Below are 27525 nucleotides of genomic sequence, written 5' to 3' on the forward strand. Positions count from 1 at the left end.
GTCTGAGGCGGACTCTAACCACTAGGCCACGTGAGCGGTACTGTACCAGGTTTAATACCTTTCCAAAGGCGTGCTGCCCAATTGGTAAAAAGGAAAAGGACCGGAAATCCACGCTTGAATTACTCCAATACTCTAAGATATATCGCCCTAATGTTGCAATATGTAGCGGGTTAAAATACTAGAACATCAATGGCTTCTTATTTACACGTAATGACCATATCAATATATTTAGATGCACGTCCCAGTTAAACATTGAGCGATAAAAAAAAAACATGCAATGTTAAGTTAGAATACGCTGCTGCGTTACAGAATCATGTATCATGTTATTTGCGATTTACAAAAAGATTCCGCTGTCAGATTGAAAAGGCCTATTAAGATGAAACTTTGCACACTTAGTAACCGGAAAAGCATTAGCGTACAAAAGACTACTCCAATCTCAGTTTGTATGTGAATCATTGTTCTAGTGTCTAACTCAGCAAATCTTTCGTATCGGTGTTTTAGTTCTTTAACATGCGTGCTGCCCAGTGGGTAACCAGGACATCGACTGGAAATCCAGCAGCCCTGACATGTTTCAATTACTCAAACACGCTGGAAACTAGTAGATTAAGCTTAACATATATAAATGTACATCTGATCACAAACAAGTTTCCAAATAGAGTCCATCCCCGAAAAGTAATACCAGCCGAACTAATGTATGTATGAATGTATGTATGTATGTATGTATGTATGTATGTATGTATGTATGTATGTATGTATGTATGTATGTATGTATGTATGAATGTATGTATGTATGTATGTATATATGCATGTATGTAAATATGTATGTATGTATGTATGTATGTATGTATGTATGTATGTATGTATGTATCTATGTATGTATGTATGTATGTATGTATGTATGTATGTATGTATGTACATGCCTGTCTGTTTTTCTGTCTATCTGTCTGTATTTATGTATGAATGTGTATGTATGCTTGGATGTGTGCATGCGTGCGTGGTCAGATGGATGGATGGATGGAGGCAGGACGGCAGGTAAAGATGTATGCATCCATGGAGGCAGGTTGGCATGCAGGTAGGTATGTATCTAAGTATGTAGGTAATTAGGTAGGTATGTAGGCATGTGTATGTAACTATTTAATTTTAGTTTTCATCACCACTTTTTCTATTGACACATTTTTCATATTATCCGTTTCTTCAGTCTTGATTTAACCTTTCTGATGTTACCAGGCTTGCGGCGACAAAATCACCGGGAGACAAATTAGATGAGGTCGAATCGGGCACGATTGCCTAGTCTTACTCACCCATATGTTGTCGTTTTAATGCTTAATACATTAACTTACAACGATATTGCAGCGTTTGAGCGTTCGAGATTCTTGATTCATGCTACCATTGTAGAAACCATTGGTTTATTCAAAGCAATAAAATAAAATTTGACGAAAACAGGAAACATGGGCATATTGTTTACAATTTTTATAAGGGGCCCCAAGTGGCCGAGCGGACTAAAGCGCTCTCCGTTGCGGATCACTTCCAACTCAGCTCTGTCTGCGTGGGTTCGAATCTCGGATTCAGCCAATGTGGGTATATGAGAAAGATTGGCATCAGCTTCTCGTGGGTCGGTGGCTCTTTCCGGGGTTTTCCCGGGTTCTTCCTCCACCATACTTGCCGCCATGTATAGCCAATTCTGTACAGAAAAATGGGGTTAAACTCTACAACAACAACTACACAATTATTTAAACAAAGATGTATCCCTTTGCTATGTTAACACGTGATAATTCGACATGCTATTGGCAAAAGAGACAGATTAGCAGTTACAGCTTCGTAGTGGTTGTAGTTTAAATTTGAGCCTTCATTTCGGTAAACAGTTTTCAGTTCCCTGGGCACAACTTGTTAGGCCAGTAATTTGAGGTAAAACAGTTAATAATGGTTAATTTGCAATTTGAGGTAAAATAGTTAATAGCGGTTAATTTGTAATTTGAGGTAAAATAGTTAATAACGGTTAATTTGTAATTTGAGGCAAAATAGTTAATAACGGTTAGTATTACTTTGTTAAGTCTGGTAGACCAAATTCACAGCCATATTCTGCTAAAAGGATTGAGTGTGTAGCAGGTCTAGGTTTTACGATCAATTCAATTAAAGAAATAATCTATCTTCTGTAAAACGTACTCGATCCGTTCAAAAAGTCAGATGACATTAAAACCAGCTTTATATTGCTTCAAGTTAAATATGACCTTCAAACAGAGTACTCACTCTGTAAAAATCTCATGGTTCTAGCTACTGTGGAATGTGTTTAACTTTGACTAATGAATTGATTTTAAATATTTGATTTCCAACTGACGCTTAAAACTGTTTGTCATTGAAAATAGATAATTCTTCTTCTCGAGCACAAATCTTTTCTATCTGTATGGACTCGAATCAACTATACTGCGGATATGATGCGTATCATCCACATATCGATTGCATATTGCAATTGGTGGTTACGTCGATTACCGCATAGTTAGCAGGCCCACTTACTGAGATTAACAGTTTGATGTACTGATAAGCATAATAAGAGTAGCATGCAATGTCTTTGGAGCAGTCTGTTCCCTGCTTATAACTCAGTCCTTTTTTCACTACATGTACAAGCAATTTAAACCTCATTAAAATAATAGGCTACATTTTTTAAACTCTAATTGATTGCCTCGTATAGACTTTGATGACATATCACACCTACTGGTTTTATTTGACACGATGTATATACACAATAAATGCTTTTCACAACACTATGATTTTTGTCACACTGTTTATATATTTGCAAACTGTTTTCTTATCATAAGAATACAATGATTGTCTAATAGTTGCCGAAGTTTTAAATTCCCATGGCAACACCCAGCACCACGAGTGGATAAGGGAAGGTTGAACAAGTGGATGTATAATTTGATATGGTAGAAAAGCTTATATTGCGTTGAAACTACGTTAGATTACGATGCATTAGACAAAAATAGTAGACTGGAATTCTCTCCAATAATAGACTAGGCGCTGTCCAATGTTCATTATAGGTAGAATACTATCACACATTTGCTTTTTCTTACATGGTATTCGGACATATGATCCTAAATTCTAAATATATCCATCTCAGCCATTGATGCGAAAGCATCTTGATTAAGATCTCGTCTAGTACAGCCTAAACTTTTAAAATGATAAATACTTCCTAAATGCCTGTACTTGCTAGGAGTGACTAAACTTTCTAACTATATTGTCAACACGGGTGTGTTTGACTATTCTCGTGGGGACATGCCATTGCTGGCATACACAATTAATTACTGATTAGCACAAGGAAGACTATATATCTAGTGCGAAGTTTGCATGCACACGACTTGTCTACGGATATGCAATTGTTTGGATATCAGAGTAAGTTTTCCTCAAAGCAAACCTGGCGCCATTCATTGATTTAAAAGTATATATTTGATTTGTATTCCAGCATAGTACTCCAAGCCCCCTTGTCATTCATATACTTGAATTCTTCATATAGGAGAATGTGGCGTGCCTCTTTTAAAAAACTAGTCGGCGGGTAGCGGGATTTATGCCACCGCTGGAACTTGTTTGTTTCGTTGGGGGATCTTTGTTAGTTTAACGCCATTTTCCAGCACATGATAGGCTATATATGGCGAACGGTGTAATTGATAACGGAAAAACTCCCCAAGATAAAGCATTTATCCACGGGAAGCAAGTAGCGGGATTTATTACATGCACCAGTTTGTCGAGTCTGAGACTCGAATCCACCACAGGAGAAGACAGATCGGAGTGATGGATAAAAGTGAGTGACTTGTATGGGTTGGTCACTTGGCACACTGGTAAAATTTTGAACTGGATGGATAGAATGAATAAAGTTGCGATCCACGTTAGATGGTACTAGTGTGTTTTATTGAAGAGACAATGACAAATAAATTTCACGTAATGTGTCATTCTTAATATACAAACAAACAAACATGTACCAAACAAACGAACAAACATAACCAAAACAAAAGAAGAAACGATATAAAATTGTTATAGCAGGTATGAATTCCAATGTATATAGACTGCATAGTCTTGATTGTACCAACTATCGGTTGCATATGCCACTTAAAATTTAATTTATTCAGACAAGTAACACAGTAACTGACACAATAACAGATCCGTTTAACTGCTTCCCAACATTTCCTTATTATTATCTCCTTATCTCCGCTCCGCCCCGATGACGTTAGTGGTCAGAGAGTCCGTCTCAAATGCAGGCGGTTGTGGGTTCAAACCCGCCCGTATCATACCGAAACTTATTAAAAGAATACTAGCAGCTGCCGCGCTTGGCGATTAGCATAAAAGGTTATTAGGGGCCCCGAGTGGTCTAGTGGTCTAGAACGCTCACCGTGCCGGTTCACTGCCATCTCACCTCTGTCTGCGTTTGTTCAAGTCTCAGGCTCGGCTAACGTTGGTACGTGACAAAGCTTGTCAGTAGTTTCTCGTGAGTCGGTGTTTCATCCCGGGGATTTCCAGGGTTCTTCTTCCGCCAGTTATACAGACCGCCATGTATAACCTATATTGTGCTGCAAAATGGAGTTAAACACTACAACAACAATAACATAGATGGTTATTATTAGGTCTAGTCGGCCTAATGTCAGGATAATAAAACTGGGTCAGACATGATGCCACATGTCTGCAGTAGTATGACCCATTGCTTGATATAACTATCAACTGAAACGATGTAGACATCTTAGCGATATGTCTAAATCTATTAAACCTAAGTTAAAAATTCAAAATTCACAATCTCAGTCACACTTAAGCTTCATGGTGAGGTTCATCACGTTCTTATAACATAATTTGCTATTGAGAAACACAACAAAATTGATTGACTAAATCGTGGAAATAATTCCTAAAAGCACCAAATAATGAAATGTTAATAAATCATTTTCCCTGAATCTATTCAATCTTTTGAGCTGTAATGATTATTTCAGAACTCAACTCATCTCAGTCTGTAGTGATCGTTTCAGAACTCCACTCATCTCAAGCTGTAATGATCGTTTCAGAACTCCACTCATTTCAAGCTGTAATTATTAATTTAGAACTCTACTCATCTCAAGCTGTAACGATCAATTCAGAACTCCACTCATTTCAAGCTGTAATGATTAATTTAGAGCTCCACTCATCTCAAGCTGTAATGATCAATTCAGAACTCCATTCATTTCAAGATGTAATGATTAATCTAGAACTCCACTCATCTCAAGATGTAATGATCATTTCAGAACTCCACTCATCTCAATCTGTAATGATCAATTCAGAACTCCACACATCTCAAGTTGTAATGACAAATTCAGAACTCCACTCGACGCGAGCTCTAATGATCAGTTCAGAACTCCACTCATCTCAAGATGTAATGATCAATTCAGAACTCCACTCGACGCGAGCTGTAACGATCGGTTCAGAACTCCAAACTTGCAATCACCCCGACAATGGTATAAATGTTATTATAGGAACATATACGTTATTTTTCTCTGGACAGATATCTACTCTGACGAATCGTGTGGCCTTCTGAACGTAACAATGTATTACATACAAAACGATAGGTCAGCAGGTGAAAGAATACTGGAAGAAAGAAAAGAATTAACAGGATATATCGCATGTAAATGACAGCGCTAGCAAAGTGTTGTATCCGATTTTTGATCTAATATTTCCTCATTCCTGCCAAGAAATTCGATGACACTCATGAATGATCGATAAACAGGACGATCATCAATAATTGGAGGAACCATCATATTTTCGTGTGGATTTATTTGATATTCCTAATGGACAAAAGCGCTCTCCGTTACGGATCACTTCCATCTCACCTCTGTCTGCGTGGGTTCGAGTCTCGGATTCAGCCAATGTGGGCATGTCAGAAAGCTTGCCAGTAGCTTCTCGAGGGTCGTTGGTTTTCTCTGGGTTTTCCCGGTTTCTTCCGCCACCATTTACACTGGCCGCCATATTTAGCCTGTCGTGTCCTGAAAAATGGCGTTAAACCCTAGAACAACAAAAAATAATCTTATTTATGTTGTTTCTAACTGCGCCTTCAGTAGACAGGGTGTCAGGTAGTCAGAGAACAACAAGCATCCAACAGAGTGTGAGCAGACTTTGCCTGCTAAAATGCCATCATTATAAAGTTAGAGTTGCTTCTGTACTTGCTAGTTAGTGTTTCTAAGAGTGTGGATTTCTGCTAGTAAATAGTATGGATCGCTTTGCACATATCATTTCTCTAAAAGGTTTCGCCTTCCCATCAGCAATTTTATATTTTCCTTCATGTCCCTAATAATCAAATTATTTAAAATTATTTCAATTGGTGGATGAATGTTTCTTTTGACGTTCGACATTTACAGTTGTGCCAGTTCCTTGCGCCATTAAAGGTATGCGATTCACAATATCATTTTGCGTTCAATAATCACGGCAACACTTTTAATGCTTTATCCACTGGCTGTGAGTGTTTCCTCCATATAAATGGACCTCCTTAATCAATTTGTTTCTGAAATTCTCGTCCGTCTACAACAAGTGTCGGTAGTCATTCAATGGGTTATTAAAGAACCGGATTAATTAAGTCTTTGCACAAAAGGTAACCAAACAGTAGGCTCTGAGACACAGACTGGTTAATAGGTAGCCACAAAGTTGGCTCTGAGACACACTTTGCCTAAAAGGCAACTAAACAGTAGACTCTGATACACAATCTGCCTAATAGGTAACCAAACAGTAGGCTCTGAAACACACTTTGCCTAAAAGGTAACCAAAGAGTAGGCTCTGACACACACTTTTCCAAAAAGGTAGCCAAATAGGCTATGAGACACACTTTGCCTAAAAGGTAACCAAACGGTAGGCTCTGAAACACACTTTGCCTAAAAGGTAACCAAACAGTAGACTCTGAGAAACAGACTGCCTAAAAGGTAACCAAACAGTAGGCTCTGAGACACACTTTGCCTAAAAGGTAACCACACAGTAGGGTCTGAGACACACTTTGCCTAAAAATAACCAAACAGTAGGCTCTGAGATACACTTTGCCTAAAAGGTAACCAAACAGTAGGCTCTGAGACACAATTAAGAGCATGGCCAGGAACCTGATGACAACTGAGTCCTGGAAGACAAGTATTTTAGCCAATCAATGGAATCAACAATTTTGCAAAACTGGTCAAACTTTGCGTGAGCCAAGCATACTGGAGATGATACGATACCCAAATCTAATAAATTCAAACTCCTTAAGATGCAGACTTTTGATAGAAACACCAGGAGTATTGCAAGTATATTGGCTAATAGAATTCATCGCCTGGACCGGGAAAAACCCACTAGAATAACTGCTTAAATCCCCACACTTACTAGACCACCACTTTTTGTGAGAGATATTGCACAGAACGCTAGCGATGATGTTAATACAAGACACTGATTATCACTCCTTAACGATGCAGCTCGTGGTAAATTAGTTTCGGCATCAGCATGACATAGTTCCAATAGTTTCGTTTCTTCAAATGTGACCTTTCATCTGATCTCGCAGCAAATATGTTTGCTTTTGATATTCAAATTGTATAATCAAAACCTAAACATACTAGTTCGGTATAAGGTTCATTTTGTTTTATTTTCAGGAAAATAATAAGTAATAGTTTTAAACAAAAAGAGTACAAATAAATGAACAAGCATGCTTAGTTGTAATGCAGTTTTAACACGCTGCTCTAGGTGCACCGATCATCCAGTAAAACTGTTCAGACTTTATGGCCTTAACCTAAGTAACAGAAAAAAGAATAACATTCAAGTTTCACATTATCCTAAACTTTATATCATAAGCCCAAAGTATGGAATGTTCTAACTTCTAGTATTAAACTTGCAGATTTGTCAGCCGTCTGAAATAAGCTACTGCGTCAACATCCTTTATGTATTTCCATGATATAATCCTGAATGCCCTTGAATGAATTCACAATAATTCCAGAATAATGATCATGTTCTCATGGCAATGATAACTTTCTAAATCCAATGCATAGTTTAGATACATAAATCGTCTCACATTATATCTGAATAAAACTAAACAACTATTTGCACTAAAACTATGCAAAAATTTTCATTACAAATTCTGACAAAAACAACCGTAATATAAAACCCTAATGCACGATAAGAGAATTAGCATATTAGAATTCGGATGTTGGTAATTTTACCTTAGGATGTGTAAACGCGTTCACATATAGAATATTATTAACTTCTGTCAAATGCTAGTGCTTGAACCAGACATCAGAAAGCAACCTATTTATAACTTACAAAGAGAACCAAAAGCGGTACACCTTCTAGAACCTTTTCAAATCAAAGGCCACGTCAACATATTTACATTGTCCTAAAGTACTGTATAATCATCTTTAAACGTTAGTGATATAATATATGCTATCTTAATCTCTCATATCATGCTATCCTAATCTCTAATATCATGCTATACAAATCTCTAATGTCATACTATCTTAATCTCTATTTTCCCGTGAAGACCTGATCTTTAACAAATGATTATCGTTTGTCAAACTCATTATAGTATGAGTAGTAAAAAGAGAAACACTGTGATCAGTATCTCTTGACTAATCCTAGCAGAAGCAAATGCAACCTGACCAAATGCCCGAACAATAAGTGTGTCAGCTAAAGGGATAATTTCCTAATCAATATTATTCCCAAAATCAGTTTTAGCCATAGATCTAGTAACTGTACATACCTACACTAAATCAGGAATTTAAGCTTCAACATGTTTGACTTTCTGATCCAAGCAATGCTTGTCATTTACAAATCAGCTTAACAACAATCTGGTCATCAGCTGGGTCATTAAGGACTAATGTAAACAATGGGGTGGAACGTTAACAAAACCGCACTCAATATCGGAATAAGAATAATTTCAGTGGAATAAGACTTCCCAGACAAAGACAAATTACCTGGTAATAAGAGACACTGAGCTGCTCATGAGAAACCTGAAATAGTAATAGGAAAAACTCGACGGCAAGACCAATAAGTTATACAAAAAAAATCTTTTCGAATGAATGGTTGAAATTTCTCGATAATAAAATCAGACAAGGGCTTGTTTGCCCCAGCAAATGTATTGCTATCATGGCACGACCTTGATCCTCAATCTTATCAATAAGATCATTCGGAATAGCTCTGCCTTGATTGTGTCCCTTTTGTAATTGATATGACTCAAAACAGCGTGCTCTTTCTTATTGCAATAAGTGCACCTAGGATTGCTAAACAGCCTTACCAAAAATTTTATTCCTAAATATTGTACTAGACAGAGATTTAAAATTGCTCGTATGAGACTGAGATGAGGTTTGACCAAACAAATGAAAGTTTGGAAGACCTATTAACAAAGAAAATTTTGAGTCAAGGAATCATCGCCAGCTATACGAGCAGAATGTTCAAGAGTTTCACATTTTTGTCTCTCAAAGTAGTTCTTGACGCCACTTTGACGCAATTCTTGAACTCTTTAAATAGTTTGTTGTTTGAGGTTATCATATGTTCTATTAATCTTCTTAGCTGAGCATCACCCATCGAATACTGTCGTTTTTCTCTTGCAAATATGACAACTGTTTTGGTCAATTATTTTATTATTATTCTTAATCCTTGGTCAATATACATCAGATACCACCACACAACACATTATTCGTCATAGTACTTTCCTTAACAAAGCCATTATCAGGGCCTTCATGCACTGACGGTGAAGTTTAGACTTTTTCTTCAAACGGGGGCACTAACCTGTTATTTCTGGAACAATCAAAACTTGAACCTGTCTTTAAATAGAGAGAGAGGTCATTCCACTTGCAATTTCTAAATTGCATTTCCCTTTCATTTTATTATCTTTCTATCTGTCTTTCAATATCTTCTTTCATTTGCGTGTCAGGCTTCAAAATCAAACATAAAGTACTATTCTCAGACAATTCGTCTCCGTAAAACAATTGGTCAAAATTAGTTTCATTTATTGCAGCGTAACGAATCCTTAGCATAATGAAGATAATCTCGTATTTCAGGCTGATACAATTCATCCTTTTCCAAGGACTCAAGCCCTTACAGGGTGGGATTTAAAATAAAATGATCTGCTTTTGGTTTCACCATGGATTTCTAAAGTACGTGTATAATTCGTGGGACATAGATTATTCCAAAACAAAGTGTATTTAAATTTCAAAAGCAAATTTTAAGGTTTCTTAAATAGTTTAGCGAAATTTGTATGACAGACCAGATCCCCCATTATGTTACAAATCTATGGTTTTAAATGAAGGAATAGAAAAGAGGGATACCAACAAATTATGTACAATTCAACAAAATAATCTATTTTCCTAGAAACAAGCAAGACTCTGAAAGAAACTTGCAGTATTGTGAACTAAATCACAAATAATCCTTAATGTTATATCGTATGTCAAAATCTATCGAGTTCCAAACAAAATACAGTGGTGTTCAAAACAAATTCCATTATTGAATGTGTTGATGTGCGTGTAGTCTCAAATGTGATAATGCTCCATATCCTGGATTGTGTGATGTGTTAAGAATCTCGAAAGATATATCACAATAACATCTTTAAAAAGGTCAATGCATTAATTTACAATATTTGCAAAATAAGGATTTGGGACAAGAACAAATAATGAACACTTAATAATTTCCAAATACATATTTTTGACAAAAGACATTTAGACACTAAAGATATAAGGGCATATAACCATTGCACTGTGTGTAGCAGCGGCTGCACTAAAAGATTCACTTATGGGGCTACACATTCGCATTAATTTCAATAACGTGTGGTCCATTTTATTTTGCAAATTACGATATTTATTGGTTAATGGACGCTGCATGTTGATATATATATATACATATATATATATATATATATATATATATATATATATATATATATATATATATATATATATATATATATATATATATATATATATATATATATCTGTGTTTGTGCGTGTGTCTGTGTGTGTGTGTGCATTTTTCTGCTTGTGAGACGTACGTTGACACCGTTTGTTTTACATGCGTCTCTTGCTCGACTACGATCGTAACTTAATTGTAATTTATGACAATTAATGTAATAATGAGTCATACCAAAGACATACAAAAATGATGCGAAGAGATGCCTCGCTAGGTGCCCAGCATGAAGAGGTTGGTGCTAGGATTGGATGGCCTGGTGGCAGGATAATATGACTCCGTGGGACATCATGCTTCATGTCTGGGGCACGATGCCCCAGTGCTGGACATCACTATAAACTTCCACAATGCAGATATCGTAGCGATATGACTGAAACATTGTTAAAGCTACGTTAAAGATGCTAATCACACAGACACACATGCATGAAGCACGTTGACATCTTTCTTAAGACAGAAGCCGTGACAATACAAATGATGATGTTTATAAGAGAAAAGAAGACAGACTGCTGCAAATAGTTGCAACAGATGGTGAACGAAGATAACAAAACCGCTCTTATACTTGCTGCTAACCGAGAACAGGTTGAGATTCTAAACTATATTATCGCATAGGTAAATAACAAATAATTTAAGTATTTGTTTGGTTACTTATGTTACATACATTGAGACAGTCGTTAAAACATTTACACAATAACAGCTCATAGATCAGCTACTTTTCGTTTGTGCCTATTGTTACCGTCTATCATACTTGCTTAACTATGTGTGTTCAATGCTTTATCTGATGCCAAGAACGGTGCAATTGCAAAATTATAATACAACAGTAATATACAATGTGAAGATAATGAATCAGTCTTTCTATTCCGATGCATATTGTTGGGTTAATGACCTCCACAAATGAAAAGCATACAATTTGAACTTTCAACAGATTTTAACAACATTTTTCCTACACAATGGAAATTCTCAACTCGCTTAGTGTTACGGGTTTAAGTGTGCCTGTTCAAAACTTCGACCCAAAGTCAGTCATCATCGACTTCAGCAGTTCGAGTTGCACAAACCACAGAGTTCGATGCCTTGCATGCCAAAAAAAAATAAAGAAGAACGACTAAGCCTTGTAATAAAGAAGACATGTTTATGCACGTACATAATGATATGTATTACGCATGCGTGCACATGAACGTATTTCTTTCCCCATTAACATTATGCGACACGTTCGTGCAGGACATTTTTGTAAAGAATGTTCGCCATTGATGACAGAGATATGTTTGTCAAGAAAGATCGCACTTGAATACAGGAACTCGAATACAATTCATAATTTAATACATGCAACATAAAATTGAATCCAACTTATCTACACAGCAATAAAACTGATTAACTTGAAACTGACCATACCATATCCAATAACATGGCGTTATTATATATAGGTATACCGTACATAACATTTGGAAACCTTTATGAAATGTCCAGTGTACAAATCAAATATATTACATAGAACCTTTAACAGTATAAAATACATTTTCAATTTTTGCATACCAATGGAGCTGAGTATTGATTATGTGACGTGGATAGCGTCCCTACGGGACTCGTCTGTATTGAAACGACATTCTAGTTTGTAAGTATTAAGGACGCAAAGAGAAATACCAGTCATAAAACAAAAACGCGTCTGTTAAAGAATAACATATTGAAGAACAGTCGTAGATGTTTGCTTGTTTTTAAAATATATTAGTTTCGTGTTTTAAGTCTTAAACGATTGATCGTATTTAACGATCAAAATGTTTAGGCCATGTCTCTAACTTGTAGGCGACAACGAATCTAACTCATAAACCTAACAGGAATATAGATACAGACAAAATACAAAACCTCAGCATGTCATTTACATTTTTGTACAGTATTAAACTATACAGGCTGTTGAACTTTTTCTCTAGCTTTTGTGCCTCGTCACAAATACGTCTTTTCTCAGTCTAGTTGTCTTCGACTTATATACTGTATTGAAAAGGATAAACCGACACGCGGATTGGATAATCTTATATTTTGATGGTGCATGGACTAATCAGAGGATACAATTTGATAAAATAATCAAACGTAAACTGTATGATCGTAAAGAACAATGTGAACATAAATGTAAGTATCAGCAAGCCTAGCAAAAAAAATTATCAGATGACGTGTGCGTAGCATCGTATATCAAAGTGGAATTCTCATTTTAAGAGCAAATAGTTCTATTCAAAATGAAACTCAATCACCGCATGTCCATCGTAAATGTTTGTCAGGATAAGATTTAGTGACGTAAACAACTAACTAGTTAATGTTTCACTACTTTTATACGTTCTCAAAGTATTGGCTCAGTCTACCACAACCACAGCATGTCTACAATGTGTCTTTATTTTAAACGCAATCATGCCATACATTTCCACTCTATTATTTCTTTATCGTTCTATGCTAAAAGTACTATGTTATGCAAATTTTATCAAAGGTGCCCATACATTTCTAAGGTCGTTTTCAGGCCACATTTGGAACCAGCTCACCTATATCTACCACCAACTCGCCTCCCATATAAGCGCATGAAAAGTTATATCGTCACACCATACAATGAGTTAACAAAGCAAATAATTATATTCGATATATCAAGATCAAGACAATATCTGTTTCAACATGCTTTGTGCATACATGTTGCTTTGCTTAAACAGTAACAGTAAACTCCTTACAGAAGAATTACTTCTTGCAACCATGCGATGATCTATTCATGTATGTATAGATCGATTGATGTTTCAAAGCAAAATAGTCGTTCTGGTACTTCTTTTTATTGGAGTGCCTGAGCGATAATTGTGTGCGGAACATCAGCATACGGATAAACAACTCTGCATTTGGAACGTGACGTTTGACCGCAACCTCAAGCAGACCATACCTAATATGGTTTTAATTACATGCATGACTTACTTATGAGCGGATTTCACAAGAAAAGCAGCAATTTCATATTTTATGTCAACACTCCATGCTTACTGTTCCATTTATGAAATAATTTATCTACGCCCTCGCGGTTCCAATCTTAGCTAAACCTTATATGTCAAGTGCAAACCCGTATAATTGATTACTCTACTTTTTGTTTCTCTTCTGAGAATAGGGTGTGAGCTTCTTACAGCAGTTTTAAAGCGCACATATCAGGGCGGGCCTAGACACATTAGAATATTTTACCCTAATATTGTATCACGAATAGCAGTGCTGTCCAATGCGCATCTACGATCATGAAATCATATAGAATTTTCGATACGATATTAGATAGAGTCAATGGTCTATATAGCTGAAACGTTGCACACTACTTACCGAAGGTGCATTAACGTACTAAATACTGGACCAATCTCAGTTTGTATGTGAATGATCAGGTTAGTCGCCTCATTCAGCAAATCTGTATTTTATCTATAGGGTTTGTGTGGGGGGTGTGGGATTTGGGGATTTTTAAAGTAGATTTAACAATGTGTCAGTCATATCGCTACGATATCTGCATTGTGGCAGTTTTTAGTGATGTTTAACAATGAAGAATCATGCCGCAGATATGTAGGATGATGTTCCACCCAGTCACATTACTCTGATACCAGGCTGATCAGTCCTAACACTAACATCTTCATGCTGAGCGCCGAGCGAGGCAGCTGTTACTACCATTTTTAAAAGTCTTTGTTATGACTTGGCCGCGAATACCGGCGTCTGAGGCGGACTCTAACCACTAGGCCACGTGAGCGGTACTGTACCAGGTTTAATACCTTTCCAAAGGCGTGCTGCCCAATTGGTAAAAAGGAAAAGGACCGGAAATCCACGATTGAATTACTCCAATACTCTAAGATATATCGCCCTAATGTTGCAATATGTAGCGGGTTAAAATACTAGAACATCAATGGCTTCTTATTTACACGTAATGACCATATCAATATATTATGATGCATGTCCCAGTTAAACATTGAGCGATAAAAAAAAAAACATGCAATGTTAAGTTAGAATACGCTGCTGCGTTACAGAATCATGTATCATGTTATTTGCGATTTACAAAAAGATTCCGCTGTCAGATTGAAAAGGCCTATTAAGATGAAACTTTGCACACTTAGTAACCGGAAAAGCATTAGCGTACAAAAGACTACTCCAATCTCAGTTTGTATGTGAATCATTGTTTTAGTCTCTAACTCAGCAAATCTTTCGTATCGGTGTTTTAGTTCTTTAACATGCGTGCTGCCCAGTGGGTAACCAGGACATCGACTGGAAATCCAGCAGCCCTGACATGTTTCAATTACTCAAACACGCTGGAAACTAGTAGATTAAGCTTAACATATATAAATGTACATCTGATCACAAACAAGTTTCCAAATAGAGTCCATCCCCGAAAAGTAATACCAGCCGAACTAATGTATGTATGAATGTATGTATGTATGTATGTATGTATGTATGTATGTATGTATGTATGTATGTATGTATGTATGTATATATGAATGTATGTATGTATGTATGTATATATGTATGTATGTAAGTATGTATGTATGTATGTATGTATGTATGTATCTATGTATGTATGTATGTATGTATGTATGTATGTATGTATGTATGTATGTATGTATGTATGTATATATGTATGTATGTACATGCCTGTCTGTTTTTCTGTCTATCTGTCTGTATTTATGTATGAATGTGTATGTATGCTTGGATGTGTGCATGCGTGCGTGGTCAGATGGATGGATGGATGGAGGCAGGACGGCAGGTAAAGATGTATGCATCCATGGAGGCAGGTTGGCATGCAGGTAGGTATGTATCTAAGTATGTAGGTAATTAGGTAGGTATGTAGGCATGTGTATGTAACTATTTAATTTTAGTCTTCATCACCACTTTTTCTATTGACACATTTTTCATATTATCCGTTTCTTCAGTCTTGATTTAACCTTTCTGATGGTACCAGGCTTGCGGCGACAAAATCACCGGGAGACAAATTAGATGAGGTCGAATCGGGCACGATTGCCTAGTCTTACTCACCCATATGTTGTCGTTTTAATGCTTAATACATTAACTTACAACGATATTGCAGCGTTTGAGCGTTCGAGATTCTTGATTCATGCTACCATTGTAGAAACCATTGGTTTATTCAAAGCAATGAAATAAAATTTGACGAAAACAGGAAACATGGGCATATTGTTTACAATTTTTATAAGGGGCCCCAAGTGGCCGAGCGGACTAAAGCGCTCTCCGTTGCGGATCACTTCCAACTCACCTCTGTCTGCGTGGGTTCGAATCTCGGATTCAGCCAATGTGGGTATATGAGAAAGATTGGCATCAGCTTCTCGTGGGTCGGTGGCTCTTTCCGGGGTTTTCCCGGGTTCTTCCTCCACCATACTTGCCGCCATGTATAGCCAATTCTGTACAGAAAAATGGGGTTAAACTCTACAACAACAACTACACAATTATTTAAACAAAGATGTATCCCTTTGCTATGTTAACACGTGATAATTCGACATGCTATTGGCAAAAGAGACAGATTAGTAGTTACAGCTTCGTAGTGGTTGTAGTTTAAATTTGAGCCTTCATTTCGGTAAACAGTTTTCAGTTCCCTGGGCACAACTTGTTAGGCCAGTAATTTGAGGTAAAATAGTTAATAACGGTTAATTTGTAATTTGAGGTAAAATAGTTAATAACGGTTAATTTGTAATTTGAGGTAAAATAGTTAATAACGATTAATTTGTAATTTGGGGTAAAATAGTTAATAACGGTTAGTATTACTTTGTTAAGTCTGGTAGACCAAATTCACAGCCATATTCTGCTAAAAGGATTGAGTGTGTAGGAGGTCTAGGTTTTACGTTCAATTCAATTAAAGAAATAATCTATCTTCTGTAAAACGTACTCGATCCGTTCAAAAAGTCAGATGACATTAAAACCAGCTTTATATTGCTTCAAGTTAAATATGACCTTCAAACAGAATACTCACTCTGTAAAAATCTCATGGTTCTAGCTACTGTGGAATGTGTTTAACTTTGACTAATGAATTGATTTTAAATATTTGATTTCCAACTCACGCTTAAAACTGTTTGTCATTGAAAATAGATAATTCTTCTTCTCCTGCACAAATATTTTCTGTCTCTATGGACTCGAATCAACTATACTGCGGATATGATGCGTATCATCCACATATCGATTGCATATTGCAATTGGTGGTTACGTCGATTACCGCATAGTTAGCAGGCCCACTTACTGAGATTGACAGTTTGATGTACTGATTAGCATAATAAGAGTAGCATACAAAGTCTTTGGAGCAATCTGTTCCCTACTTATAACTCAGTCCTTTTTTCACTACATGTACAAGCAATTTAAACCTCATTAAAATAATAGGCTACATTTTTTAAACTCTAATTGATTGCCTCGTATAGACTTTGATGACATATAACACATACTGGTTTTATTTGACACAATGTATATGCACAACAAATGCTTTTCACAGCACTATGATTTTTGTCACATTGTTTATATATTTGCGAACTGGTTTCTTATCATAAGAATACAATGATTGTCTAATAGATGTCGAAGTTTTAAATTCCCATGGCAACACCCAGCACCACGTGTGGATAAAGGAAGGTTCAACAAGTGGATGTATAATTGGATATGGTAGAAAAGCTTATATTGCGTTGAAACTACGTTAGATTACGATGCATTAGACAAAAATAATAGACTGGAATTCTCTCCAATAATAGACTATGCGCTGTCCAATGTTCATTATAGGTAGAATACTATCACACATTTACTTTTTCTTACATGGTATTCGGACATATGATCCTAAATTCTAAATATATCCATCTCAGCCATTGATGCGAAAGCATCTTGATTAAAATCCCGTCTAGTACAGCCTAAACTTTTAAAATGATAAATACTTCCTAAATGCCTGTACTTGCTAGGAGTGACTAAACTTTCTAACCATATTGTCAACACGGGTGTGTTTGACTATTCTCGTGGGGACATACCATTGCTGGCATACACAATTAATTATTGATTAACTTAGTCACATTAGCACAAGCAAGACTATATATCTAGTGCGAAGTTTGCATGCACACGACTTGTCTACGGATATGCAATTGTTTGGATATCAGAGTAAGTTTTCCTCAAAGCAAACCTGGCGCCATTCATTGATTTAAAAGTATATATTTGATTTGTATTCCAGCATAGTACTCCAAGCACCTTTGTCATTCATATACTTGAATTGTTCATATAGGAGAATGTGGCGTGCCTCTTTCAAAAAACTAGTCGGCGCGTAGCGGGATTTATACCACGGCTGGAACTTGCTTGTTTCGTTGGGGGATCTTTGTTAGTTTAACGCCATTTTCCATCACATGATAGGCTATATATGGCGAACGGTGTAATTGATAACGGAAAAACTCCCCAAGATAAAGAATTTATACACGGGAAGCAAGTAGCGGGATTTATTACATGCACCAGTTTGTCGAGTCTGAGACTCGAATCCACGCCAGGAGAAGACAGATCGGAGTGATCGATAAAAGTGAGTGACTTGTATGGGTTGGTCACTTGGTACCCTGATAAAATGTTGAAATGGATGGATAGAATGAATAAAGTTGCGATCCACGTTCAGTGGTACTTGTGTGTTTTATTGAAGAGACAATGATAAATAAATTTCACGTAATGTGTCATTCTTAATATACAAACAAACAAACATGTACCAAACAAACAAACAAACATAACCAAAAGAAAAAAAAAGCGATATAAAATTCTTATAGCAAGTATTAATTCCAACGTATATAGACTACATAGTCTTGATTGTACCAACTATCGGTTGCATATGTCACTTAAAATTTAATTTATTCAGGCAAGTAACACAGTAACTGACACAATAACAGATCCGTTTTACTGCTTCCCAACATTTCCTTATTATTATCTCCTTATCTCCGCTCCGCCCCGATGACGTTAGTGGTCAGAGAGTCCGTCTCAAATGCAGGCGGTTGTGGGTTCAAACCCGCCCGTGTCATACTGAAACTTATTAAAAGAATACTAGCAGCTGCCGCGCTTGGCGATTAGCATAAAAGGTTATTAGGGGCCCCGAGTGGTCTAGTGATCTAGAACGCTCACCGTGCCGGTTCACTGCCATCTCACCTCTGTCTGCGTGGGTTCAAGTCTCAGGCTCGGCTAACGTTGGTACGTGACAAAGCTTGTCAGTAGTTTCTCGTGAGTCGGTGTTTCATCCCGGGGATTTCCAGGGTCCTTCTTCCGCCAGTTATACAGACTGCCATGTATAACCTATATTGTGCTGCAAAATGGAGTTAAACACTACATTAACAATAACATAGATGGTTATTATTAGGTCTAGTCGGCTTAGTGTCAAGATAATAAAATTGGGTCAGACATGATGCCACATGTCTGCAGTAGTATGCCCCATTGCTTGATATAACTATCAACTGAAACGATGTAGACATCTTAGCGATATGTCTAAAACTATTAAATCTAAGTTAAAAATTCAAAACGCACAATCTCAATCACACTTAAGCTTCATGGTGAGGTTCATAACGTTCTTATAACATAATTTGCTATTGAGAAACACAATAAAATTGATTGACTAAATCGTGGAAATAATTCCTAAAAGCATCAATTAATGAAATGTTAATAAATCATTTTCCCTGAATCTATTCAATCTTTTGAGCTGTAATGATCATTTCAGAACTCCACTCATCTCAATCTGTAGTGATCGTTTCAGAACTCCACTCATCTCAAGCTGTAATGATCGTTTCAGAACTCCACTCATTTCAAGCTGTAATTATTAATTTAGAACTCCATTCATTTCAAGCTGTAATGATTAATTTAGAGCTCCACTCACCTCAAGCTGTAATGATCAATTCAGAACTCCATTCATTTCAAGCTGTAATGATTAATTTAGAACTCCACTCATCTCAATATGTAATGATCAATTCAGAACTCCACTGATCTCAAGCTGTAATGATCATTTCAGAACTCCACACATCTCAAGTTGTAATGACAAATTCAGAACTCCACTCGACGCGAGCTCTAATGATCAGTTCAGAACTCCACTCATCTCAAGATGTAATGATCAATTCAGAACTCCACTCGACGCGAGCTGTAACGATCGGTTCAGAACTCCAAACTTTCAATAACCGCGACAATGGTATAAACGTTATTATAGGAACATATACGTTATTTTTCTCTGGACAGATATCTACTCTGACGAATCGTGTGGCCTTCTGAACGTAACAATGTATTACATAGAAAACGATAGGTCAGCAGATGAAAGAATACGGGAAGAAAGAAAAGAATTAACAGGTTATATCGAATGTAAATGACAGCGCTAGCAAAGTGTTGTATCCGATTTTTGATCTAATATTTCCTCATTCCTGCCAAGAAATTCAATGACACTCATGAATGATCGATAAACAGGACGATCATCAATAATTGGAGGCACCATCATATTTACGTGTGGATTTATTTGATATTCCTAATGGACAAAAGCGCTCTCCGTTACGGATCACTTCCATCTCACCTCTGTCTGCGTGGGTTCGAGTCTCGGATTCAGCCAAAGTGGGTATGTCAGAAAGCTTGCCAGTAGCTTCTCGAGGGTCGTTGGTTTTCTCTGGGTTTTCCCGGTTTCTTCCGCCACCATTTACACTGGCCGCCATATTTACCCTGTCGTGTCCTGAAAAATGGCGTTAAACCCTACAACAACATAAAGTAATCTTATTTATGTTGTTTCTAACTGCGCCTTCAGTAGACAGGGTGTCAGGTAGTCAGAGAACAGCAAGCATCCAACAGAGTGTGAGCAGGCTTTGCCTGCTAAAATGCCATCATTATAAAGTTAGAGTTGCTTCTGTACTTGCTAGTTAGTGTCTCTAAGAGTGTGGATTTCTGCTAGTAAATAGTACGCTTTGCACATATCATTTCTCTAAAAGGTTTCGCCTTCCCATCAGCAATTTTATATTTTCCTTCATGTCCCTAATAATCAAATTATTGAAAATTATATCAATTGGTGGATGATTGTTTCTTTTGACGTTCGACATTTACAGTTGTGCCAGTTCCTTGCTCCATTAAAGGTATGCGATTCACAATATCATTTTGCGTTCAATAATCACGGCAACCATTTTAATGCTTTATCCACTGGCTGTGAGTGTTTCCTAAATATAAATGGACCTCCTTAATCAATTTGCTTCTGAAATCCTCCTCCGTCTACAACAACTGTCGGTAGTCATTCAAAGGGTTATTAAAGAACCGGATTAACTAAGTTTTTGCACAAAAGGTAACCAAACAGTAGGCTCTGAGACACAGACTGCTCAATAGGTAGTACAACAGTAGGCTCTGCGACACACTTTTCCTAAAAGGCAACCAAACAGTAGGCTCTGATACACAATCTGCCTGATAGGCAACCAAACAGTAAGCTCTGAGACACACTTTGCCTAAAAGGTAACCAAAGAGTTGGCTCTGAAACACTTTGCCTAAAAGGTAAGCAAAGAGTAGGCTCTGAAACACACTTTACCAAAAAGGTAACCAAATAGGCTATAAGACACACTTTGCCTAAAAGGTAACCAAACAGTAGGCTCTGAAACACACTTTGCCTGAAAGGTAACCAAACAGTAGGCTCCAAAACACACTTTGCCTAAAAGGTAACCAAACAGTAGGCTCTGAAACACACTTTGCCTAAAAGGTAACCAAACAGTAGGCTCTGAGGCACACTTTGCCTAAAAGGTAACCAAATAGTATGCTCGAAAACACACTTTGCCTAAAAGGTAACCAAACAGTAGGCTCTGAGACACACTTTGCCTAAAAGGTAACCAAACAGTAGGCTCTGAGGCACACTTTGCCTAAAAGGTAACCAAACAGTACGCTCTGAGACATAATTAAGAGCAAGGTCAGGAATCTGATGACAACTGACGTCCTGGAATACAAGTATGTAAACCAATCAATGGAATCAACAATTTTGCAAAATTGGTCAAACTTTGCGTGTGCCACTAATGACACGATACCCACATCTAATGAATTCAATCTCATAACGACTTTACAATATTCTCTTTATCATGAACTCCTCAAAATGCTGACTTTTGAGAGCACCACCAGGAATATGCATAGTCTGCACAGGACAAATAAACCTAGAATATCTGCTAGCATCCCGCACTTCCTAGACCACCTCTTTGTGTCAGAGATATCGCGCAGAACGCTAGCGATGATGTTAATACTAGACACTGATTATCACTCCTTGGCGAAGGAGCTCGTGGTAAACAAGTTTCGTCATCAGCATGACATAGTTCTAATAGTTTCTTTTCATGAAATGTGACTTTTAACCTTTCTCTCAGCAAATATGTTTGCTTTTCATAATCAAATTTTATTATCAAAACCTAAACATACTAGTTTGGTATAAGGTTCATTTTGTTTTATTTTCAGGAAAATAAGGAGTAACAATTTTAAACCAAAAGAGCAAAATAAATGAACAAGCATGCTTAGTTGTAATGCAGTTTTATCACGCTGCTCTAGACTCACCGTACATCCAGAAAAACTGTTCAGACTTTATGGTCTGAACATAAGTAGCAGATCAAAGAATAACAATCAAGTTTAGTAAAATTCCACACATTTATTTCCTAAGGAAAATGAACATATGTTATTGCGAATTAAACCCCACATTATCCTAAAATTTACAAGCCCAAAGTATAGAATGTTTTGACTAACTTCCATTATTGAACATGCAGATTTGTCAGCCGTCTGAAATAAGCTACTGCGTCAACAACCTTTACGTATTAGTATGATAAATTTCTGACTGTCCTTGAATGAATTCACAATAATCCCAGAATAATAATTTTGTTCTCAAGGCTATGATCATTTTCTAAATCAAATGAATATTTCAGATAAATAAATTGTCACGAATTATAACTGAACATAACTAAACCACTAATTGCACTAAACATTTGCAAAGGTATTCATTAAATATTCTGACATAAACAACCCTTATATAAAACCCTAAGACACAATAAAAGAATTAGCATATTAGAATATTATTAACTTCTAGGAAATGCTAGTGCTTGAGCCAGACATCAGAAAACAACCTATTTATAATGTACAAACAGGACCCAAAGCGGGAACACCTTCTAGAACCTTTCTAAGTCAAGGGCCATGTCAACATATTTACATTATCAAAAAGTACTGTTATATAAAAGTTAGTAATATAATATCATGGTATCTTAATCTCTAATATCATGCTATGCTAATTTCTAATATCAGGCTATCTTAATCTCTAATATCATGTTATCTTAATTTCTAATATCATGCTATCTTAATCTCTAATATCATGCTATCTTAATATCCATTTTCCCGTGAAGACCTGATCTTTAATAAAATAACAAGCGTGTCCTTCTCCAACGGGAGATCTGAGGATCTTCTATTTTCTGTTTAACAACAAATGATTACGGTTTGTCAAACTGAATAGAGTATGAGTAGTAAAAAGAGAATCACTGTGATCAGTATCTCCTGACTAATCCTAAAGTTCTGTATAATCATATATAAACGTTGGTGATATAATATCATGCTGTCTTAATCTCTCATATCATGCTATCTTAATCTCTAATATCATGCTGTACAAATCTCTAATGTCATACTATCTTAATCTCTATTTTCCCGTGAAGACCTGATCTTTAACAAATGATTATCGTTTGTCAACCTCATTATAGTATGAGTAGTAAAAAGAGAAACACTGTGATCAGTATCTCTTGACTAATCCTAGCAGAAGCAAATGCAACCTGATCAAATGCCCGAACAATAAGTGTGAGCTAAAGGGATAATTTCCTAATCAATATTATTCCCAAAATCAGTTTTAGCCATAGATCTAGTAACTGTACATACCTACACTAAATCAGGAATTTAAGCTTCAACATGTTTGACTTTCTGATCCAAGCAATGCTTGTCATTTACAAATCAGCTTGACAACAATCTGATCTGCAGCTGGATCATTAACGACTAATGTAAACGATTGGGTAGAACGTTAACAAAGCCGCACTCTATACCGGAATAAGAATAATTTCAGTAGAATAAGACTTCCCAGAGAAAGACAAATTACCTGGTAATAAGAGACACTGAGCTGCTCATGAGAAACCTGAAATAGTAATAGGAAAAACTCGACGGCAAGACCAATAAGTTATACAAAAAAAGCTTTTCGAATGAATGGTTGAAATTTCTCGATAATAAAATCAGACAAGGGTTTGTTTGCCCCAGCAAATGTATTGCTATCATGGCATGACTTTGATCCTCAACTCTTATCAATAAGATCATTCGGAATAGCTCTGCCTTGATTATGTCCCTTTTGTAATCGACATGACTCAAAACAGCGTGCTCTTTCTTATTGCAATAAGTGCACCTAGGATTGCTAAACAGTCTTACCAAAAATCTGATTCCTAAATATTCAGCTAGATAGAGATTTAAAATTGCTCGTATGAGACTGAGATGAGGTTTAACCAAACAAATGAAAGTTTGGAAGACCTATTAACAAAGAAAACTTTGAGTAAAGGAATCATCGCCAGCTATACGAGCAGAATGTTCAAGAGTTTCACATTTTTGTCTCTCAAAGTAGTTCTTGACGCCACTTTGACGCAATTCTTGAACTCTTTAAATAGTTTGTTGTTTGAGGTTATCATATGTTCTATTAATCTTCTTAGCTGAGCATCACCCATCGAATACTGTCGTTTTTCTCTTGCAAATATGACAACTGTTTTGGTCAATTATTTTATTATTATTCGTAATCCTTGGTCAATATACATCAGATACTACCACACAACACATTATTCGTCATAGTACTTTCCTTAACAAAACCCTTTTCAGGGTCTTCATGCACTGACGGTGAAATTTAGACTCTTTCTTCAAACGGCGGCACTAACCTACTATTTCTCGAACAATCAAAACTTGAACCTGTCTTTAAATAGAGAGAGAGGTCTTTCCACTTGCAATTTCTAAATTGCATTTCCCTTTCATTTTATTATCTTTCTATCTGTCTTTCATTATCTTCTTTCATTTGCGTGTCAGGCTTCATAATCAAACATAAAGTACTATTCTCAGACAATTCGTCTCCGTAAAACAATTGATCAAAATTAGTTTAATTTATTCCAGCGTAACGAATCCTTAGCATAATGAAGATAATGTCGTATTTCAGGCTCGTACAATTCATCCTTTTTCAAGGACTCTAGCCCTTACAGGGTGGGATTTAAAATAAAATGATCTGCTTTTGGTTTCACCATGGATTTCTAAAGTACGTGTATAATTTGTGGGACATAGATTACTCCAAAACAAAGTGTATTTAAATTTCAAAAGCAAATTTTAAGGTTTCTTAAATAGTTTAGCGAAATTTGTATGACAGACCAGATCCCCCATTATGTTACAAATCTATGGTTTTAAATGAAGGAATATAAAAGAGGGATACCAACAAATTATGTACAATTCAACAAAATAATCTATTTTCCTAGAAAAAGGCAAGACTCTAAGACTCTGAAAGAAACTTGCAGTATTGTGAACTAAATCACAAATAATCCTTAATGTTATATCGTATGTCAAAATATATAGAGTTCCAAACAAAATACAGTGGTGTTCAAAACAAATTCCATTATTGAATGTGTTGATGTGCCTGTAGTCTCAAATGTGATAATGTTCGGCATCCTGGATTGTGTCATGTGTTAAGAGTCTCGAAAGATATATCACAATAATATATTTAAAAAGGTCAATACAATAATTTACAATGTTTGCAAAATAAGGATTTGGGACAAGAACAAATAATGAACACTTAATAATTTCCAAATACATATTTTTGACAAAAGACATTTAGACACTAAAGATATAAAGGGCATATAACCATTGCACTGTGTGTAGCAGCGGCTGCACTAAAAGATTCACTTATGGGGCTACACATTCGCATTAATTTCAATAACGTGTGGTCCATTTTTTTGTGTGCAAATTACGATATTTATTGATAATATATATATATATATATATATATATATATATATATATATATCTGTGTGTGTGTTTGTGTGTGTATGTATGTGTGTGTTTGCGCGCGTGTGTGTGTGTGCATTTTTCTACTTGTGAGTCGTACGTTGACACCGTTTGTTTTACATGCGTCTCTTGCTCGACTACGATCGTAACTTAATTGTAATTTATAACAATTAATGTAATAATGAGTCATGCCAAAGACATACAAAAATGATGCCAAGAGATGCCTCGCTAGGTGCCCAGCATGAAGAGGTTGGTGCTAGGATTGGATGGCCTGGTGGCAGGATAATATGACTCCGTGGGACATCATGCTTCATGTCTGGGGCACGATGCCCCAGTGCTGGACATCACTATAAACTTCCACAATGCAGATATCGTAGCGATATGACTGAAACATTTTTAAAGCTACGTTAAAGATGCTAACCACACAGACACACATGCATGAAGCACATTGACATCTTTCTTAAGACAGAAGCCGTGACAATACAAATGATGATGTTTATAAGAGAAAAGAAGACAGACTGCTGCAAATAGTTGCAATAGATGGTGAACGAAGATAACAAAACCGCTCTTATACTTGCTGCTAACCGAGAACAGGTTGAGATTCTAAACTGTATTATCGCATAGGTAAATAACAAATAATTTAAGCATTTGTTTGGTTTACTTATGTTACATACTCTGAGACAGTCGTTAAAACATTTACACAATAACAGCTCATAGATCAGCTACTTCTCGTTTGTGCCTATTGTTACCGTCTATCATACTTGCTTAACTATGTGTGTTCAATGCTTTATCTGATGCCAAGAACGGTGCAATTGCAAAATTATAATACAACAGTAATATACAATGTGAAGATAATGAATCAGTCTTTCTATTCTGATGCATATTGTTTTGTTAATGACCTCCACAAATGAAAAGCATACAATTTGAACTTTCAACAGATTTTAACAACATTTTTCCTACACAATGGAAATTCTCAACTCGCTTAGAGTTACGGGTTTAAGTGTGCCTGTTCAAAACTTCGACCCAAAGTCAGTCATCATCGACTTCAGCAGTTCGAGTTTCACAAACCACAGAGTTCGATGCCTTGCATGCAAAAAAAAAAAATAAAGAAGAACGACTCAGCCTTGTAATAAAGAAGACATGTTTATGCACGTACATAATGATATGTATTACGCATGCGTGCACATGAACGTATTTCTTTCCCCATTACCATTATGCGACACGTTCGTGCAGGACATTTTTGTAAAGAATGTTCGCCATTGATGGCAGAGATATGTTTGTCAAGAAAGATCGCACTTGAATACAGGAACTCGAATACAATTCATAATTTAATACATGCAACATAAAATTGAATCCAACTTATCTACACAGCAATAAAACTGATTAACTTGAAACTGACCATACCATATCCAATAACATGGCGTTATTATATATAGGTATACCGTACATAACATTTGGAAACCTTTATGAAATGTCCAGTGTACAAAACAAGTATATTACATAGAACCTTTAACAGTATAAAATACATTTTCAATTTTTGCATACCAATGGAGCTGAGTATTGATTATGTGACGTGGATAGCGTCCCTACGGGACTCGTCTGTATTGAAACGACATTCTAATTTGTAAGTATTAAGGACGC

This window comes from Sinohyriopsis cumingii, chromosome 9 (genome assembly GCF_028554795.1).
Source record: "Sinohyriopsis cumingii isolate HCF-2022 chromosome 9, ASM2855479v2, whole genome shotgun sequence".
Classification (NCBI taxonomy): domain Eukaryota; kingdom Metazoa; phylum Mollusca; class Bivalvia; order Unionida; family Unionidae; genus Sinohyriopsis; species Sinohyriopsis cumingii.